Source organism: Myotis nattereri, assembly GCF_964212035.1.
Source record: "Myotis nattereri genome assembly, chromosome: 8".
Lineage (NCBI taxonomy): Eukaryota > Metazoa > Chordata > Mammalia > Chiroptera > Vespertilionidae > Myotis > Myotis nattereri.
The window spans coordinates 2,179,408-2,197,177 of record NC_138083.1 but is presented as its reverse complement, the minus strand read 5'-3'; positions in this window follow the sequence as shown (position 1 = coordinate 2,197,177).

Genomic DNA, 17,770 nt, shown 5'->3' with positions numbered 1-17,770 from the left:
AATATTTACAACTCCGGCCGCTTTAGAGAGCGTTTTCACTTGAATTTGCTTACAAATACTAGGAATTCATGTTTATACAGCTCAAATTTAGTGTAGAAAGACTGTAAGTGAGGACTATACGTCTAATGTTTACAACTGAGGCCGAATTTCTCTAGCGTCTTTTTGGTGAATCAGTTAATATCCTCATTGTTCCAGTACATACTTGTAAGAAAACTGTCTAATTGTGGTGAAACTCTTAAAATACGCAATTAAAGTTTCCAGAAATGATTAAAAACTTATAAGAAACCTTTGAAATAAAAGTTAGTTGATTCTTTCTACATTTCCTGCCTTTTTCAATCAATGACATTACCCGTGGAATGCAGGGAAATGACCAGAAAACTGATAATATTTACAAATCCGGCCACTTAAGCTAGCGTTTTCACTTGAATTTGCTTTCAAATACTAGGAATTCATGTTTATACAGCTCAAATTTAGTGTAGAAAGACTGTAAGTGAGGACTATACTGCTTATGTTTACAACTGAGGCCAAATTTCTCTAGCGATTTTTTGGTGAATCAGTTAATATCCTGCCGGTTCCATTACATACTTGTTAGAAAACTGTTTAATTGTCGTAAAACTCTTAAAGTACGCAATTAGAGTTTCCAGAAATGATTAAAAACTTATAAGAAACCCTTGAAATAAAAGTTAGTAGATTCTTACTACATTTCCTGCTGTTTTCAATCAATGTCATTACCTGTGAAAAGCAGTGAAATGACCAGAAAACTGCTAATATTTACAACTTCTGCCGCTTTAGAGAGCGTTTTCACTTGAATTTGTTTACAAATACTAGGAATTCATGTTTATACAGCTCAAATTTAGTGTAGAAAGACTGTAAGTGAGGACTATACGTCTAATGTTTACAACTGAGGCCGAATTTCTCTAGCGTCTTTTTGGTGAATCAGTTAATATCCTGCCGGTTCTATTACATACTTGTAAGAAAACTGTCTAATTGTGGTAACACTCTTAAAATACGCAATTAGAGTTTCCAGAAATGATTAAAAACCTATAAGAAACCCTTGAGATAAAAGTTAGTAGATTCTTACTACATTTCCTGCTGTTTTCAATCAATGTAATTACCCGTGAAAAGCAGTGAAATGACCAGAAAACTGCTAATATTTACAACTCCGGCCACTTTAGCGAGCGTTTTCACTTGAATTTGCTTTCAAATATTAGGAATTCATGTTTATACAGCTCACAATTAGTGTAGAAAGACTGTAAGTGAGGACTATACTGCTAATGTTTACAACTGAGGCCGAATTTCTCTAGCGTCTTTTTGGTGAATCAGTTAATATCCTGCCGGTTCTATTACATACTTGTAAGAAAACTGTCTAATTGTGGTGAAACTCTTAAAATACGCAATTAGAGTTTCCAGAAATGATTAAAAACTTATAAGAAACCCTTGAGATAAAAGTTAGAAGATTCTTACTACATTTCCTGCTGTTTTCAATCAATGATATTACCCGTGAAGAGCAGGGAAATGACCTGAAAACTGATAATATTTACAACTCCGGCCGCTTTAGAGAGCGTTTTCACTTGAATTTGCTTACAAATACTAGGAATTCATGTTTATACAGCTCAAATTTAGTGTAGAAAGACTGTAAGTGAGGACTATACGTCTAATGTTTAAAACTGAGGCCGAATTTCTCTAGCGTCTTTTTGGTGAATCAGTTAATATCCTGCCGGTTCCATTACATACTTGTAAGAAAACTGTCTAATTGTGGTAAAACTCTTAAAATACGCAATTAGAGTTTCCAGAAATGATTAAAAACTTATAAGAAACCCTTGAGATAAAAGTTAGTAGATTCTTACTACATTTCCTGCTGTTTTCAATCAATGTCATTACCCGTGAAAAGCAGTGATATGACCAGAAAACTGATAATATTTACAAATCCGGCCACTTCAGCGAGCGTTTTCACTTTAATTTGCTTTCAAATACTAGGAATTCATGTTTATACAGCTCAAATTTAGTGTAGAAAGACTGTAAGTGAGGACTATACTGCTAATGTTTACAATTGAGGCCGAATTTCTCTAGCGTCTTTTTGATGAATCAGTTAATATCCTCATTGTTCCATTACATACTTGTAAGAAAACTGTCTAATTGTGGTAAAACTCTTAAAGTACGCAATTAGAGTTTCCGGAAATGATTAAAAACTTATAAGAAACCCTTGAAATAAAAGTTACTAGTCTTTCTACATTTCCTGCTGTTTTCAATGGTGGACATTACCCGTGAAAAGCAGGGAAATGACCTGAAAACTGCTAATATTTACAACTCCGGCCACTTTAGCGAGCGTTTTCACTCGAATTTGCTTTCAAATATTAGGAATTCATGTTTATACAGCTCAAATTTAGTGTAGAAAGACTGTAAGTGAGGACTATACGTCTAATGTTTACAACTGAGGCCGAATTTCTCTAGCGTCTTTTTGGTGAATCAGTTAATATCCTCATTGTTCCAGTACATACTTGTAAGAAAACTGTCTAATTGTGGTGAAACTCTTAAAATACGCAATTAAAGTTTCCAGAAATGATTAAAAACTTATAAGAAACCTTTGAAATAAAAGTTAGTTGATTCTTTCTACATTTCCTGCCTTTTTCAATCAATGACATTACCCGTGGAATGCAGGGAAATGACCAGAAAACTGATAATATTTACAAATCCGGCCACTTAAGCTAGCGTTTTCACTTGAATTTGCTTTCAAATACTAGGAATTCATGTTTATACAGCTCAAATTTAGTGTAGAAAGACTGTAAGTGAGGACTATACTGCTTATGTTTACAACTGAGGCCAAATTTCTCTAGCGATTTTTTGGTGAATCAGTTAATATCCTGCCGGTTCCATTACATACTTGTTAGAAAACTGTTTAATTGTCGTAAAACTCTTAAAGTACGCAATTAGAGTTTCCAGAAATGATTAAAAACTTATAAGAAACCCTTGAAATAAAAGTTACTAGAGTCTTTCTACATTTCCTGCTGTTTTCAATGACGGACATTACCCGTGAAAAGCAGGGAAATGACCTGAAAACTGCTAATATTTACAACTCCGGCCACTTTAGCGAGCGTTTTCACTCGAATTTGCTTTCAAATATTAGGAATTCAGGTTTATACAGCTCACAATTAGTGTAGAAAGACTAAGTGAGGACTATACTGCTAATGTTTACAACTGAGGCGGAATTTCTCTAGCGTCTTTTTGGTGAATCACTTAGTGTCCTGCCGGTTCTATTACATACTTGTAAGAAAACTGTCTAATTGTGGTAAAACTCTTAAAATACGCAATTAGAGTTTCCAGAAATGATTAAAAACTTATAAGAAACCCTTGAAATAAAAGTTAGTAGATTCTTACTACATTTCCTGCTGTTTTCAATCAATGTCATTACCTGTGAAAAGCAGTGAAATGACCAGAAAACTGCTAATATTTACAACTTCGGCCGCTTTAGAGAGCGTTTTCACTTGAATTTGTTTACAAATACTAGGAATTCATGTTTATACAGCTAAAATTTAGTGTAGAAAGACTGTAAGTGAGGACTATACGTCTAATGTTTACAACTGAGGCCGAATTTCTCTAGCGTCTTTTTGGTGAATCAGTTAATATCCTGCCGGTTCTATTACATACTTGTAAGAAAACTGTCTAATTGTGGTAACACTCTTAAAATACGCAATTAGAGTTTCCAGAAATGATTAAAAACCTATAAGAAACCCTTGAGATAAAAGTTAGTAGATTCTTACTACATTTCCTGCTGTTTTCAATCAATGTAATTACCCGTGAAAAGCAGTGAAATGACCAGAAAACTGCTAATATTTACAACTCCGGCCACTTTAGCGAGCGTTTTCACTTGAATTTGCTTTCAAATATTAGGAATTCATGTTTATACAGCTCACAATTAGTGTAGAAAGACTGTAAGTGAGGACTATACTGCTAATGTTTACAATTGAGGCCGAATTTCTCTAGCGTCTTTTTGATGAATCAGTTAATATCCTGCCGGTTCCATTACATACTTGTAAGAAAACTGTCTAATTGTGGTAAAACTCTTAAAGTACGCAATTAGAGTTTCCGGAAATGATTAAAAACTTATAAGAAACCCTTGAAATAAAAGTTACTAGTCTTTCTACATTTCCTGCTGTTTTCAATGGTGGACATTACCCGTCAAAAGCAGGGAAATGACCTGAAAACTGCTAATATTTACAACTCCGGCCACTTTAGCGAGAGTTTTCACTCGAATTTGCTTTCAAATATTAGGAATTCATGTTTATACAGCTCAAATTTAGTGTAGAAAGACTGTAAGTGAGGACTATACGTCTAATGTTTACAACTGAGGCCGAATTTCTCTAGCGTCTTTTTGGTGAATCAGTTAATATCCTCATTGTTCCAGTACATACTTGTAAGAAAACTGTCTAATTGTGGTGAAACTCTTAAAATACGCAATTAAAGTTTCCAGAAATGATTAAAAACTTATAAGAAACCTTTGAAATAAAAGTTAGTTGATTCTTTCTACATTTCCTGCCTTTTTCAATCAATGACATTACCCGTGGAATGCAGGGAAATGACCAGAAAACTGATAATATTTACAAATCCGGCCACTTAAGCTAGCGTTTTCACTTGAATTTGCTTTCAAATACTAGGAATTCATGTTTATACAGCTCAAATTTAGTGTAGAAAGACTGTAAGTGAGGACTATACTGCTTATGTTTACAACTGAGGCCAAATTTCTCTAGCGATTTTTTGGTGAATCAGTTAATATCCTGCCGGTTCCATTACATACTTGTAAGAAAACTGTCTAATTGTGGTAAAACTCTTAAAATACGCAATTAGAGTTTCCAGAAATGATTAAAAACTTATAAGAAACCCTTGCAATAAAAGTTAGTAGATTCTTACTACATTTCCTGCTGTTTTCAATCAATGACATTACCCGTGAAGAGCAGGGAAATGACCTGAAAACTGATAGTATTGAAAACTCCGGCCGCTTTAGAGAGCGTTTTCACTTGAATTTGCTTACAAATACTAGGAATTCATGTTTATACAGCTCAAATTTAGTGTAGAGAGACTGTAAGTGAGGACTATACTGCTAATGTTTACAACTGAGGCCGAATTTCTCTAGCGTCTTTTTGGTGAATCAGTTAATATCCTCATTGTTCCAGTACATACTTGTAAGAAAACTGTCTAATTGTGGTGAAACTCTTAAAATACGCAATTAGAGTTTCCAGAAATGATTAAAAACTTATAAGAAACCCTTGAGATAAAAGTTAGAAGATTCTTACTACATTTCCTGCTGTTTTCAATCAATGTAATTACCCGTGAAAAGCAGTGAAATGACCAGAAAACTGCTAATATTTACAACTCCGGCCACTTTAGCGAGCGTTTTCACTTGAATTTGCTTTCAAATATTAGGAATTCATGTTTATACAGCTCACAATTAGTGTAGAAAGACTGTAAGTGAGGACTATACTGCTAATGTTTACAACTGAGGCCGAATTTCTCTAGCGTCTTTTTGGTGAATCAGTTAATATCCTGCCGGTTCTATTACATACTTGTAAGAAAACTGTCTAATTGTGGTAAAACTCTTAAAATACGCAATTAGAGTTTCCAGAAATGATTAAAAACTTATAAGAAACCCTTGCAATAAAAGTTAGTAGATTCTTACTACATTTCCTGCTGTTTTCAATCAATGACATTACCCGTGAAGAGCAGGGAAATGACCTGAAAACTGATAATATTTACAACTCCGGCCGCTTTAGAGAGCGTTTTCACTTGAATTTGCTTACAAATACTAGGAATTCATGTTTATACAGCTCAAATTTAGTGTAGAAAGACTGTAAGTGAGGACTATACGTCTAATGTTTACAACTGAGGCCGAATTTCTCTAGCGTCTTTTTGGTGAATCAGTTAATATCCTCATTGTTCCAGTACATACTTGTAAGAAAACTGTCTAATTGTGGTGAAACTCTTAAAATACGCAATTAAAGTTTCCAGAAATGATTAAAAACTTATAAGAAACCTTTGAAATAAAAGTTAGTTGATTCTTTCTACATTTCCTGCCTTTTTCAATCAATGACATTACCCGTGGAATGCAGGGAAATGACCAGAAAACTGATAATATTTACAAATCCGGCCACTTAAGCTAGCGTTTTCACTTGAATTTGCTTTCAAATACTAGGAATTCATGTTTATACAGCTCAAATTTAGTGTAGAAAGACTGTAAGTGAGGACTATACTGCTTATGTTTACAACTGAGGCCAAATTTCTCTAGCGATTTTTTGGTGAATCAGTTAATATCCTGCCGGTTCCATTACATACTTGTTAGAAAACTGTTTAATTGTCGTAAAACTCTTAAAGTACGCAATTAGAGTTTCCAGAAATGATTAAAAACTTATAAGAAACCCTTGAAATAAAAGTTACTAGAGTCTTTCTACATTTCCTGCTGTTTTCAATGACGGACATTACCCGTGAAAAGCAGGGAAATGACCTGAAAACTGCTAATATTTACAACTCCGGCCACTTTAGCGAGCGTTTTCACTCGAATTTGCTTTCAAATATTAGGAATTCAGGTTTATACAGCTCACAATTAGTGTAGAAAGACTAAGTGAGGACTATACTGCTAATGTTTACAACTGAGGCGGAATTTCTCTAGCGTCTTTTTGGTGAATCACTTAGTGTCCTGCCGGTTCTATTACATACTTGTAAGAAAACTGTCTAATTGTGGTAAAACTCTTAAAATACGCAATTAGAGTTTCCAGAAATGATTAAAAACTTATAAGAAACCCTTGAAATAAAAGTTAGTAGATTCTTACTACATTTTCTGCTGTTTTCAATCAATGTCATTACCTGTGAAAAGCAGTGAAATGACCAGAAAACTGCTAATATTTACAACTTCGGCCGCATTAGAGAGCGTTTTCACTTGAATTTGTTTACAAATACTAGGAATTCATGTTTATACAGCTCAAATTTAGTGTAGAAAGACTGTAAGTGAGGACTATACGTCTAATGTTTACAACTGAGGCCGAATTTCTCTAGCGTCTTTTTGGTGAATCAGTTAATATCCTCACTGTTCCAGTACATACTTGTTAGAGAACTGTCTAATTGTGGTGAAACTCTTAAAATACGGAATTAAAGTTTCCAGAAATGATTCAAAACTTATGAGAAAACGTTGAAATAAAAGTAAGTAGATTCTTACTACATTTCCTGCTGTTTTCAATCAATGTCATTACCCGTGAAAAGCAGTGAAATGACCAGAAAACTGGTAATATTTACAACTCCGGCCAATTTAGCGAGCGTTTTCACTTGAATTTGCTTTTACATATTAGGAATTCATGTTTATACAGCTCACAATTAGTGTAGAAAGACTGTAAGTGAGGACTATACTGCTAATGTTTACAACTGAGGCCGAATTTCTCTAGCGTCTTTTTGGTGAATCAGTTAATATCCTGCCGGTTCTATTACATACTTGTAAGAAAACTGTCTAATTGTGGTAACACTCTTAAAATACGCAATTAGAGTTTCCAGAAATGATTAAAAACCTATAAGAAACCCTTGAGATAAAAGATAGTAGATTCTTACTACATTTCCTGCTGTTTTCAATCAATGTAATTACCCGTGAAAAGCAGTGAAATGACCAGAAAACTGCTAATATTTACAACTCCGGCCACTTTAGCGAGCGTTTTCACTTGAATTTGCTTTCAAATATTAGGAATTCATGTTTATACAGCTCACAATTAGTGTAGAAAGACTGTAAGTGAGGACTATACTGCTAATGTTTACAACTGAGGCCGAATTTCTCTAGCGTCTTTTTGGTGAATCAGTTAATATCCTGCCGGTTCTATTACATACTTGTAAGAAAACTGTCTAATTGTGGTGAAACTCTTAAAATACGCAATTAGAGTTTCCAGAAATGATTAAAAACTTATAAGAAACCCTTGAGATAAAAGTTAGAAGATTCTTACTACATTTCCTGCTGTTTTCAATCAATGATATTACCCGTGAAGAGCAGGGAAATGACCTGAAAACTGATAATATTTACAACTCCGGCCGCTTTAGAGAGCGTTTTCACTTGAATTTGCTTACAAATACTAGGAATTCATGTTTATACAGCTCAAATTTAGTGTAGAAAGACTGTAAGTGAGGACTATACGTCTAATGTTTAAAACTGAGGCCGAATTTCTCTAGCGTCTTTTTGGTGAATCAGTTAATATCCTGCCGGTTCCATCACATACTTGTTAGAAAACTGTTTAATTGTCGTAAAACTCTTAAAGTACGCAATTAGAGTTTCCAGAAATGATTAAAAACTTATAAGAAACCCTTGAAATAAAAGTTACTAGAGTCTTTCTACATTTCCTGCTGTTTTCAATGACGAACATTACCCGTGAAAAGCAGGGTAATGACCTGAAAACTGCTAATATTTACAACTCCGGCCACTTTAGCGAGCGTTTTCACTCGAATTTGCTGTCAAATATTAGGAATTCATGTTTATACAGCTCACAATTAGTGTAGAAAGACTGTAAGTGAGGACTATACTGCTAATGTTTACAATTGAGGCCAAATTTCTCTAGCGTCTTTTTGGTGATTCAGTTAATATCCTGCCGGTTCTATTACATACTTGTAAGAAAACTGTCTAATTGTGGTAAAACTCTTAAAATACGCAATTATAGTTTCCAGAAATGATTAAAAACTTATAAGAAACCCTTGAGATAAAAGTTAGTAGATTCTTACTACATTTCCTGCTGTTTTCAATCAATGTCATTACCCGTGAAAAGCAGTGATATGACCAGAAAACTGATAATATTTACAAATCTGGCCAATCAGCGAGCGTTTTCATTTTAATTTGCTTTCAAATACTAGGAATTCATGTTTATACAGCTCAAATTTAGTGTAGAAAGACTGTAAGTGAGGACTATACTGCTAATGTTTACAATTGAGGCCGAATTTCTCTAGCGTCTTTTTGATGAATCAGTTAATATCCTGCCGGTTCCATTACATACTTGTAAGAAAACTGTCTAATTGTGGTAAAACTCTTAAAGTACGCAATTAGAGTTTCCAGAAATGATTAAAAACTTATAAGAAACCCTTGAAATAAAAGTTACTAGTCTTTCTACATTTCCTGCTGTTTTCAATGGTGGACATTACCCGTGAAAAGCAGGGAAATGACCTGAAAACTGCTAATATTTACAACTCCGGCCACTTTAGCGAGCGTTTTCACTTGAATTTGCTTTCAAATATTAGGAATTCATGTTTATACAGCTCACAATTAGTGTAGAAAGACTGTAAGTGAGGACTATACTGCTAATGTTTACAACTGACGCCGAATTTCTCTAGCGTCCTTTTGGTGAATCAGTTAATATCCTGTCGGTTCCATTACATACTTGCAAGAAAACTGTCTAATTGTGGGGAAACTCTTAAAATACGCAATTAAAGTTTCCAGAAATGATTAAAAACTTATAAGAAACCTTTGAAATAAAAGTTAGTTGATTCTTTCTACATTTCCTGCCTTTTCAATCAATGACATTACCCGTGGAATGCAGGGAAATGACCAGAAAACTGATAATATTTACAAATTCGGCCACTTTAGCTAGCGTTTTCACTTGAATTTGCTTTCAAATACTAGGAATTCATGTTTATACAGCTCAAATTTAGTGTAGAAAGACTGTAAGTGAGGACTATACTGCTTATGTTTACAACTGAGGCCAAATTTCTCTAGCGTCTTTTTGGTGAATCAGTTAATATCCTGCCGATTCCATTACATACTTGTTAGAAAACTGTTTAATTGTCGTAAAACTCTTAAAGTACGCAATTAGAGTTTCCAGAAATGATTAAAAACTTATAAGAAACCCTTGAAATAAAAGTTACTAGAGTCTTTCTACATTTCCTGCTGTTTTCAATGTCGGACATTACCCGTGAAAAGCAGGGAAATGACCTGAAAACTGCTAATATTTACAACTCCCGCCACTTTAGCGAGCGTTTTCACTCGAATTTGCTTTCAAATATTAGGAATTCAGGTTTATACAGCTCACAATTAGTGTAGAAAGACTGTAAGTGAGGACTATACTGCTAATGTTTACAACTGAGGCGGAATTTCTCTAGCGTCTTTTTGGTGAATCAGTTAGTGTCCTGCCGGTTCTATTACATACTTGTAAGAAAACTGTCTAATTGTGGTAAAACTCTTAAAATACGCAATTAGAGTTTCCAGAAATGATTAAAAACTTATAAGAAACCCTTGAAATAAAAGTTAGTAGATTCTTACTACATTTCCTGCTGTTTTCAATCAATGTCATTACCTGTGAAAAGCAGTTAAATGACCAGAAAACTGCTAATATTTACAACTTCGGCCGCTTTAGAGAGCGTTTTCACTTGAATTTGCTTACAAATACTAGGAATTCATGTTTATACAGCTCAAATTTAGTGTAGAAAGAATGTAAGTGAGGACTATACTGCTAATGTTTACAACTGAGGCCGAATTTCTCTAGCGTCTTTTTGGTGAATCAGTTAATATCCTCACTGTTCCAGTACATACTTGTTAGAAAACTGTCTAATTGTGGTGAAACTCTTAAAATACGGAATTAAAGTTTCCAGAAATGATTCAAAACTTATGAGAAAACCTTGAAATAAAAGTACGTAGATTCTTACTACATTTCCTGCTGTTTTCAATCAATGTCATTACCCGTGAAAAGCAGTGAAATGACCAGAAAACTGGTAATATTTACAACTCCGGCCACTTTAGCGAGCGTTTTCACTTGAATTTGCTTTTACATATTAGGAATTCATGTTTATACAGCTCACAATTAGTGTAGAAAGACTGTAAGTGAGGACTATACTGCTAATGTTTACAACTGAGGCCGAATTTCTCTAGCGTCTTTTTGGTGAATCAGTAAATATCCTGCCGGTTCTATTACATACTTGTAAGAAAACTGTCTAATTGTGGTGAAACTCTTAAAATACGCAATTAGAGTTTCCAGAAATGATTAAAAACTTATAAGAAACCCTTGAGATAAAAGTTAGTAGATTCTTACTACATTTCCTGCTGTTTTCAATCAATGATATTACCCATGAAGAGCAGGGAAAAGACCTGAAAACTGATAATATTTACAACTCCGGCCGCTTTAGAGAGCGTTTTCACTTGAATTTGCTTACAAATACTAGGAATTCATGTTTATACAGCTCAAATTTAGTGTAGAAAGACTGTAAGTGAGGACTATACGTCTAATGTTTACAACTGAGGCCGAATTTCTCTAGCGTCTTTTTGGTGAATCAGTTAATATCCTCATTGTTCCAGTACATACTTGTAAGAAAACTGTCTAATTGTGGTAAAACTCTTAAAATACGCAATTAGAGTTTCCAGAAATGATTAAAAACTTATAAGAAACCCTTGAGATAAAAGTTAGTAGATTCTTACTACATTTCCTGCTGTTTTCAATCAATGTCATTACCCGTGAAAAGCAGTGATATGACCAGAAAACTGATAATATTTACAAATCCGGCCACTTCAGCGAGCGTTTTCACTTTAATTTGCTTTCAAATACTAGGAATTCATGTTTATACAGCTCAAATTTAGTGTAGAAAGACTGTAAGTGAGGACTATACTGCTAATGTTTACAATTGAGGCCGAATTTCTCTAGCGTCTTTTGGATGAATCAGTTAATATACTGCCGGTTCCATTACATACTTGTAAGAAAACTGTCTAATTGTGGTAAAACTCTTAAAGTACGCAATTAGAGTTTCCAGAAATGATTAAAAACTTTATAAGAAACCCTTGAAATAAAAGTTACTAGTCTTTCTACATTTCCTGCTGTTTTCAATGGTGGACATTACCCGTGAAAAGCAGGGAAATGACCTGAAAACTGCTAATATTTACAACTCCGGCCACTTTAGCGAGCGTATCACTCGAATTTGCTTTCAAATATTAGGAATTTAGGTTTATACAGCTCACAATTAGTGTAGAAAGACTGTAAGTGAGGACTATACTGCTAATGTTTACAACTGAGGCCGAATTTCTCGAGCGTCTTTTTGATGAATCAGTTAATATCCTGCCGGTTCCATTACATACTTGTAAGAAAACTGTTTAATTGTCATAAAACTCTTAAAGTACGCAATTAGAGTTTCCAGAAATGATTAAAAACTTATAAGAAACCCTTGAAATAAAAGTAAGTAAATTCTTACTACATTTCCTGCCCTTTTCAATCAATGACATTACCCGTGGAAAGCAGGGAAATGACCAGAAAACTGCTAATATTTACAACTCCGGCCACTTTAGCGAGCGTTTTGACTTGAATTTGCTTTCAAATATTAGAAATTCATGTTTATACAGCTCACAATTAGTGTAGAAAGACTTTAAGTGAGGAATATACTGCTAATGTTTACAATTGAGGCCGAATTTCTCTAGCGTCTTTTTGATGAATCAGTTAATATCCTGCCGGTTCCATTACATACTTGTAAGAAAACTGTCTAATTGTGGTAAAACTCTTAAAATACGCAATTAGAGTTTCCAGAAATGATTAAAAACTTATAAGAAACCCTTGCAATAAAAGTTAGTAGATTGTTACTACATTTCCTGCTGTTTTCAATCAATGACATTACCCGTGAAAAGCAGGGAAATGACCTGAAAACTGATAGTATTTACAACTCCGGCCGCTTTAGAGTGCGTTTTCACTTGAATTTGCTTACAAATACTAGGAATTCATGTTTATACAGCTCAAATTTAGTGTAGAGAGACTGTAAGTGAGGACTATACGTCTAATGTTTACAACTGAGGCCGAATTTCTCTAGCGTCTTTTTGGTGAATCAGTTAATATCCTCATAGTTCCAGTACATACTTGTAAGAAAACTGTCTAATTGTGGTGAAACTCTTAAAATACGCAATTAGAGTTTCCAGAAATGATTAAAAACTTATAAGAAACCCTTGAGATAAAAGTTAGTAGATTCTTACTACATTTCCTGCTGTTTTCAATCAATGTCATTACCCGTGAAAAGCAGTGATATGAACAGAAAACTGATAATATTTACAAATCCGGCCACTTCAGCGAGCGTTTTCACTTTAATTTGCTTTCAAATACTAGGAATTCATGTTTATACAGCTCAAATTTAGTGTAGAAAGACTGTAAGTGAGGACTATACTGCTAATGTTTACAATTGAGGCCGAATTTCTCTAGCGTCTTTTTGATGAATCAGTTAATATCCTGCCGGTTCCATTACATACTTGTAAGAAAACTGTCTAATTGTGGTAAAACTCTTAAAGTACGCAATTAGAGTTTCCAGAAATGATTAAAAACTTATAAGAAACCCTTGAAATAAAAGTTACTAGTCTTTCTACATTTCCTGCTGTTTTCAATGGTGGACATTACCCGTGAAAAGCAGGGAAATGACCTGAAAACTGCTAATATTTACAACTCCGGCCACTTTAGCGAGCGTTTTCACTCGAATTTGCTTTCAAATATTAGGAATTCAGGTTTATACAGCTCACAATTAGTGTAGAAAGACTGTAAGTGAGGACTATACTGCTAATGTTTACAACTGAGGCGGAATTTCTCTAGCGTCTTTTTGGTGAATCAGTTAGTGTCCTGCCGGTTCTATTACATACTTGTAAGAAAACTGTCTAATTGTGGTAAAACTCTTAAAATACGCAATTAGAGTTTCCAGAAATGATTAAAAACTTATAAGAAACCCTTGCAATAAAAGTTAGTAGATTCTTACTACATTTCCTGCTGTTTTCAATCAATGACATTACCCGTGAAAAGCAGGGAAATGACCTGAAAACTGATAGTATTTACAACTCCGGCCGCTTTAGAGAGCGTTTTCACTTGAATTTGCTTACAAATACTAGGAATTCATGTTTATACAGCTCAAATTTAGTGTAGAGAGACTGTAAGTGAGGACTATACGTCTAATGTTTACAACTGAGGCCGAATTTCTCTAGCGTCTTTTTGGTGAATCAGTTAATATCCTCATTGTTCCAGTACATACTTGTAAGAAAACTGTCTAATTGTGGTGAAACTCTTAAAATACGCAATTAGAGTTTCCAGAAATGATTAAAAACTTATAAGAAACCCTTGAGATAAAAGTTAGTAGATTCTTACTACATTTCCTGCTGTTTTCAATCAATGTCATTACCCGTGAAAAGCAGTGATATGACCAGAAAACTGATAATATTTACAAATCCGGCCACTTCAGCGAGCGTTTTCACTTTAATTTGCTTTCAAATACTAGGAATTCATGTTTATACAGCTCAAATTTAGTGTAGAAAGACTGTAAGTGAGGACTATACTGCTAATGTTTACAATTGAGGCCGAATTTCTCTAGCGTCTTTTGGATGAATCAATTAATATACTGCCGGTTCCATTACATACTTGTAAGAAAACTGTCTAATTGTGGTAAAACTCTTAAAGTACGCAATTAGAGTTTCCAGAAATGATTAAAAACTTTATAAGAAACCCTTGAAATAAAAGTTACTAGTCTTTCTACATTTCCTGCTGTTTTCAATGGTGGACATTACCCGTGAAAAGCAGGGAAATGACCTGAAAACTGCTAATATTTACAACTCCGGCCACTTTAGCGAGCGTATCACTCGAATTTGCTTTCAAATATTAGGAATTTAGGTTTATACAGCTCACAATTAGTGTAGAAAGACTGTAAGTGAGGACTATACTGCTAATGTTTACAACTGAGGCCGAATTTCTCGAGCGTCTTTTTGATGAATCAGTTAATATCCTGCCGGTTCCATTACATACTTGTAAGAAAACTGTTTAATTGTCATAAAACTCTTAAAGTACGCAATTAGAGTTTCCAGAAATGATTAAAAACTTATAAGAAACCCTTGAAATAAAAGTAAATAAATTCTTACTACATTTCCTGCCCTTTTCAATCAATGACATTACCCGTGGAAAGCAGGGAAATGACCAGAAAACTGCTAATATTTACAACTCCGGCCACTTTAGCGAGCGTTTTGACTTGAATTTGCTTTCAAATATTAGAAATTCATGTTTATACAGCTCACAATTAGTGTAGAAAGACTTTAAGTGAGGAATATACTGCTAATGTTTACAATTGAGGCCGAATTTCTCAAGCGTCTTTTTGATGAATCAGTTAATATCCTGCCGGTTCCATTACATACTTGTAAGAAAACTGTCTAATTGTGGTAAAACTCTTAAAATACGCAATTAGAGTTTCCAGAAATGATTAAAAACTTATAAGAAACCCTTGCAATAAAAGTTAGTAGATTCTTACTACATTTCCTGCTGTTTTCAATCAATGACATTACCCGTGAAAAGCAGGGAAATGACCTGAAAACTGATAGTATTTACAACTCCGGCCGCTTTAGAGAGCGTTTTCACTTGAATTTGCTTACAAATACTAGGAATTCATGTTTATACAGCTCAAATTTAGTGTAGAGAGACTGTAAGTGAGGACTATACGTCTAATGTTTACAACTGAGGCCGAATTTCTCTAGCGTCTTTTTGGTGAATCAGTTAATATCCTCATTGTTCCAGTACATACTTGTAAGAAAACTGTCTAATTGTGGTGAAACTCTTAAAATACGCAATTAGAGTTTCCAGAAATGATTAAAAACTTATAAGAAACCCTTGAGATAAAAGTTAGTAGATTCTTACTACATTTCCTGCTGTTTTCAATCAATGTCATTACCCGTGAAAAGCAGTGATATGACCAGAAAACTGATAATATTTACAAATCCGGCCACTTCAGCGAGCGTTTTCACTTTAATTTGCTTTCAAATACTAGGAATTCATGTTTATACAGCTCAAATTTAGTGTAGAAAGACTGTAAGTGAGGACTATACTGCTAATGTTTACAATTGAGGCCGAATTTCTCTAGCGTCTTTTGGATGAATCAATTAATATACTGCCGGTTCCATTACATACTTGTAAGAAAACTGTCTAATTGTGGTAAAACTCTTAAAGTACGCAATTAGAGTTTCCAGAAATGATTAAAAACTTTATAAGAAACCCTTGAAATAAAAGTTACTAGTCTTTCTACATTTCCTGCTGTTTTCAATGGTGGACATTACCCGTGAAAAGCAGGGAAATGACCTGAAAACTGCTAATATTTACAACTCCGGCCACTTTAGCGAGCGTATCACTCGAATTTGCTTTCAAATATTAGGAATTTAGGTTTATACAGCTCACAATTAGTGTAGAAAGACTGTAAGTGAGGACTATACTGCTAATGTTTACAACTGAGGCCGAATTTCTCGAGCGTCTTTTTGATGAATCAGTTAATATCCTGCCGGTTCCATTACATACTTGTAAGAAAACTGTTTAATTGTCATAAAACTCTTAAAGTACGCAATTAGAGTTTCCAGAAATGATTAAAAACTTATAAGAAACCCTTGAAATAAAAGTAAATAAATTCTTACTACATTTCCTGCCCTTTTCAATCAATGACATTACCCGTGGAAAGCAGGGAAATGACCAGAAAACTGCTAATATTTACAACTCCGGCCACTTTAGCGAGCGTTTTGACTTGAATTTGCTTTCAAATATTAGAAATTCATGTTTATACAGCTCACAATTAGTGTAGAAAGACTTTAAGTGAGGAATATACTGCTAATGTTTACAATTGAGGCCGAATTTCTCAAGCGTCTTTTTGATGAATCAGTTAATATCCTGCCGGTTCCATTACATACTTGTAAGAAAACTGTCTAATTGTGGTAAAACTCTTAAAATACGCAATTAGAGTTTACAGAAATGATTAAAAACTTATAAGAAACCCTTGCAATAAAAGTTAGTAGATTCTTACTACATTTCCTGCTGTTTTCAATCAATGACATTACCCGTGAAAAGCAGGGAAATGACCTGAAAACTGATAGTATTTACAACTCCGGCCGCTTTAGAGAGCGTTTTCACTTGAATTTGCTTACAAATACTAGGAATTCATGTTTATACAGCTCAAATTTAGTGTAGAGAGACTGTAAGTGAGGACTATACGTCTAATGTTTACAACTGAGGCCGAATTTCTCTAGCGTCTTTTTGGTGAATCAGTTAATATCCTCATAGTTCCAGTACATACTTGTAAGAAAACTGTCTAATTGTGGTGAAACTCTTAAAATACGCAATTAGAGTTTCCAGAAATGATTAAAAACTTATAAGAAACCCTTGAGATAAAAGTTAGTAGATTCTTACTACATTTCCTGCTGTTTTCAATCAATGTCATTACCCGTGAAAAGCAGTGATATGAACAGAAAACTGATAATATTTACAAATCCGGCCACTTCAGCGAGCGTTTTCACTTTAATTTGCTTTCAAATACTAGGAATTCATGTTTATACAGCTCAAATTTAGTGTAGAAAGACTGTAAGTGAGGACTATACTGCTAATGTTTACAATTGAGGCCGAATTTCTCTAGCGTCTTTTTGATGAATCAGTTAATATCCTGCCGGTTCCATTACATACTTGTAAGAAAACTGTCTAATTGTGGTAAAACTCTTAAAGTACGCAATTAGAGTTTCCAGAAATGATTAAAAACTTATAAGAAACCCTTGAAATAAAAGTTACTAGTCTTTCTACATTTCCTGCTGTTTTCAATGGTGGACATTACCCGTGAAAAGCAGGGAAATGACCTGAAAACTGCTAATATTTACAACTCCGGCCACTTTAGCGAGCGTTTTCACTCGAATTTGCTTTCAAATATTAGGAATTCAGGTTTATACAGCTCACAATTAGTGTAGAAAGACTGTAAGTGAGGACTATACTGCTAATGTTTACAACTGAGGCGGAATTTCTCTAGCGTCTTTTTGGTGAATCAG